The following is a 5,310-nucleotide window of genomic DNA, read 5'->3' as shown; positions in this document are numbered from 1 at the left end:
AATTTAAACCGTTACAAAATAAAACTGAAACGTACCGAAATAACAATAAAACCCGTTGACCAAACCGCACGGGAATTCAATTAGAACGAGAACAAATGTTGCGTTAGGATTTTTATTATTTTAAATTTGGAACGTTTAAACATTTCATAACAATTGCCAGTAACATCAGCATATACCTTAAAAAGTAAATTCCAAAAAAAATCCATTAGACAAACGAATTCAAACCACAACTTTAGTAGTAAAGACAATTATCACATCGAATGCTATTGATTCTCGAATTAACTTAATACAATAATAACACGAAAAGTAAAGACATCGAATGTAAAAGACGAGCTAAATCTATTTTCAACTTTCACAGTTTAGAAATAATTGGAAAATAGTTCAACCGCATCGACACATTCCAAATGTCCTAGCACCTCTTTCAACATTCAGAGCAATTTTCCACTTTCATATTATAGTGAAGCGAAATTCACGCCATCAAGCTTTAAAAGTTCATATAACATGAAACAAGATAACTTTAAAAATGGAAATAAAAATTAACCTGGAAATCAATGATAGATTTAAAGGTGCTACCACAACGTCTCATTGAGAAGTGAAATCGCGGTTGATTTTAAACGATGAATGATTAACAGATTTGAAACTGATTGCAAGATTTGTAAAAATTATAATAAAGTGTCAAATTATGACACTACTTCGTAGTATACTTGTAATATTCTAGTATTTGGTCTAGGCTAAATCAATTATTCTCTCCTGAGACAAAGTTAAAGATTATAGTTGTTATATTCACCAGAATTTCTAGTTGCGTTTTATTCTAAAACAGGTTTGGAAGTTATGCACACAGCTGGTCGGGGTTGTGTTTTGTCGAAACTTTATGATCACGACTGCCCCATACCATCTGTTACTGACCTCATTTAGATTACAACTCTTGCTGCCCTGAATGAATTAAAAAAAGAAGCTGATTTTTTTATATTAGATTTAACGATATTAGACATATCCTTCGACATATCCAGCTGTCGTCTTTAAGACGGTGAATATTTGTAGAGGCACAACCAACTTGACCGTAATTAAATCCACGTGGATACTAAGGTGATATTACCAATGCCAATCTTTACTAGTGTCAAAATCAAAATTACATAAATTCTTATAAATAATATAGTCAGTCAGTGCTTATGTTGCTTTCTAATTGTAAAAAAAAATCGGTTCAATAGTTTTTCAGTTTACAGACAAATAGATATATATTATTTACACAGTAAACAATGAGGCCAAAATATTTGCTATAAAAAATCTGACAGGTCCAAAACCCAGTCTGAAGGTCAAATGTTAATCGTATTCAAAACGTCACAGAGAAAATTCAACTCTACAAATTCTCGTCCATTGTTTATTCATTATTCCTCATAGATATTCAAATGTTTGCGACCGTAAATAATGTTGTATTCAAGAAGGACGGCGGGCTTTTGAGGTCTGTTTGGACGGTAAACAACTGGAAGCGTTTATTAAATTTGAATTCTAGTTTAGTAGATGTTAAATGTACAGTCACCTCCGTTAGCGGTACACTGCCTTCCGTTCTTTACAAATAAAAAAATTAGGCGGGTATCCATGTTTTGGTCAAAGAAAAAGAACTAAACACTACTGAAAGCTAATTACTCTATCCTGTTCCAATCCGGTAACAATAATGAAGTAACAGTCTTGTTACTCTAAAACGAGTTTCACCGAGGTCCCAGCCACCTCAAGCCCGGTAAAGCTGTAAATGCCTCTTCAAGGCAAACATTGACCCACTCAGTCACAAAAGAAATCTATCCTGTAACTATTTCATAGTAATGCTATTAGTGCAATAAAGCTTTACAAAGCAAACAAAACTTTCGAACGATTTTCGTTTTATAAGTGGAATACCGCCAGCAAACCTGACTGTACCTCATTTCAACACAGTCTTCTGAACTGTTTCTAAATTTATTCATTCTTTGACTAGTTAATATTGCTTATATATATAAAGTTTTAATACATATGTGTTGCAAAAGGAGTTTAACAAATAAAATTTATGGCGCGAGAGTGGCAGAGTCGGTCGGGGTCGTCCCTGACGGACTTATATATCGTTCAAATTGATGAAATACACAAGAAGGGCGGTATTAAAAGTACCCGAAACCGACGTGCATGTATGCGTAGATGTGTGAACATAGAAGAAGCGAGAGTGTCAGGAGTACGTATAAAGTAGGCGTGAGTTACGTTGTTGTGTTTCGCAATAAATAATCAATTTATTTCACACGAATAACCTCTCACAATTATTCAAATTTATGTTACAATCATAGTAATAGCGTAAATAATGAATGAAGGAAACAATAAAACCTTGAAGACAAAAGACACGTGAATAAGAGACTAAAAGCATTTATTACTTGAAAGGAAATATAATTGACAAGCCGTCGAACGCGACTCCGTCGGCGATAAATGGAAAAGTAGCCTATGCGTTCTTCCAGAATATGTTCTACGTCTACGCGAAATTTCATCGAGATTCATGCAACCGTTCAATAAACTTGGAACAAACATCCATTCATCTAAACGTTCGCATTTATAATATTAGTAAGATAAGATATTTGTATAAAAGATACAATTTACACACGTCCATTTCCTCGTCTATTCCTTTTTCAATTTAAAAAGTAATATGACGTCATACGTGTTCGCATCACAGGGGTGGATTTATTGCCTTTCATTATCATACGATTTCATTCGGCATTTGCATAACAAAACCCTACCTGAGTACACCGGCTTTGAATCGTAATATTTATGATTTATGAACCTCGCTTGTGTATAAATGTTATTAGAATATATCAAATATTGACAAAGGTATGAATATGAAAATGATTGTATTTTCCCACTGTTATTTATGAGAGTTTGTAACAAGAAAACTTTTTTTTTTATTTTAGAATATATATAAGTATATAAGTACATATTCTGAAAGAACAAATAGGCTACGAATTATGTTTTTTTTAATGCCGCGCATATGGAGTCGCGGGCGAAAGCTAGTATATTGAAATTCCTTTTCCTCTCAAACGTTTTTCACGTGCATTTTGGCAATGGAAACACGATTTCGTGTCATCCTAATTTTGTCTGTTAATTCTTGGTTATGTCGTATGTATAGTCGTCCTTTCAAAGTTGGAAAGTCAAATGTCATTCTTGACCCGGTTTCATTTTGGGGCACAATAAGTTGTGCAAATAAGACCCTTGTGATGTTAAGTGTTGGCCTTTTGTAAAACCTCAAAAGGCGGAAGCACAACCGTGTATTTTGTTGTGTCAAACAGAAATGTAGAATTTCCATTTGCATTTCTTGTTAAGAAATATTTTGTGTAAAATTTACATGTTTTTTGACTACTTAAAATTTTACATTAATTTAATACTATAGATATGAAAAAATAATTAAACTAGCGATATATTTTTCTAACCTCTTTCTTTCTAATCTTACTTATATTTATTATTAATTAAATTCGGCTCGGACGGAGTCGCGGGCGACAGCTAATATATGTATATTTTAAATGCCTTCCAAGGTTATAATTTTTCTAATTCAATTTATTTTTCTACTCAAAAAAATATATTTATTCGTCAAATATACACATTAATTTAATTATATTGAAGGACATAAATGATTAATAATAATTAACACGCAAACAATAAGCCTAAAGATTTGTAATATAAGATATTTTTAATTAAACTTAATAATCGGCGACACGCACTATGAATAATGTTAGGTATTAGGAACTAGCTGTTGCCCGTGACTCCGCCCGCGCTGAAAAAAAAAGAACTTAGTAGCCTATGTGTTCATCCAGGCTATGTTCTAAATGCCAAATTTCTGCGAGACCCATGCAACAGTACTAGAGATACCTTGTAACAAACATCGTTCTATCCAAACATTCGCATTTACGTTTGACAGACCGCCAGGTTCTATCCACACCATCTCGATGGCTGGCAATCCACAACCGTGCGGTTTGCGCGGAACTTCCTGCCTCGCACAGCAGCTTTGTGGAATGGTCTGTCCTCGGCGATATTTCGAAACCACTACGACTTAGGGTCCTTCAAGAAGCGACCTTATCACCATCTCAAAGGCCGGCAACGCATCTGCGGTTCCTCTGGTATTGCTGATGTCCATGAGCGTCGTTGAACACCTCGGTGTTCCCGCTGCTCGTTTGCCCCCTTCTGTTATTAAAAAAATATATAATATTAGTACGATTAAAAATATTTAAAACTGTATAACGTGGCTTTAAACTTATGAAATAAGTATGCTTACTACATAAATAAGACATTATTTAATATTACAAACAGTTTACCGACCGTGTGTTTAAAAAAAATGCAAAAACTCACAAAATCGTTCACCAAAAATGCTCTACATCAATTTTCACTTCAGTAAATAAGATTGAAGCGAGTCTTAAGTTAACGTCTAAGTGATTGAATACAATACATAAGACATATAGCTTATCTATTATCCTAGAGAATGGTTTTGCATAGACTTGAGGCAACTGATGTGGAATATTATCTCCTCTCTCGCATCCCAGTCACGTGCGCGCTCCTGTGGGATCCTTGAACAAATATTTGAACATTAAATTTCGATTTTCGCTAAAATAGATACATTAAAGTTTTATGTATATGATGTAAATAAGTAGAAAATGTCCTATTAATCGATCTAAAGTCGCGAGAACGTTTAGAACGAGTGGCGCGATGTTGCGTGGCGATTTAATCAAAAGTATAGTTCAATGCAACGAAGCGCACGAAGCGAACGAGAGAGGAGAATTTTGTTTGCATCCCCGCTCCGCCATCACGCCGCTCCGCCATCACGCCGCTCCGCCATCACGCCGCTTCGCCATCACGCCGCTCCGCCATCACGCCGCTCCGCCATCACGTCGCTCCGCCATCACGCCGCTCTGCTTGTCGATAATTCCCTAACTCAACTTTAGCCATATAAAATGGTTAAAAACGTACAGAAGAATTGAGATCTTCCTTTGAAGTCGGTTAAAAATATTGTGTTCATTTTAATCGACTACAAAAGAAGGAGGTTATTGATTCGTCTCTATGTTCTTATTTGTTGTTTTAAACATTCTTTATTCATTCAAGAGCGTCGGTGGCTCAGGGGTCAAGCATTTGACTTGCAATCTGCAGGTCCTGGGTTCGAAACCCGCCATGTACCAATGTGTTTTTCCATTTCCGATTTACATACGTACATTTATCCGACGTTCTTACGGTGAAGGAAAACATCGTGATGCAACCTGCATATATTTGAGAAGCAATTCAAAGATATGTGTGAAGTCAACCAACCCGCACTGGGCCAGCGTG

This window comes from Papilio xuthus, unplaced genomic scaffold, assembly GCF_000836235.2.
Source record: "Papilio xuthus unplaced genomic scaffold, Pxut_1.1 DF828258.1, whole genome shotgun sequence".
Lineage (NCBI taxonomy): Eukaryota > Metazoa > Arthropoda > Insecta > Lepidoptera > Papilionidae > Papilio > Papilio xuthus.
This window is presented reverse-complemented; position numbering follows the sequence as displayed.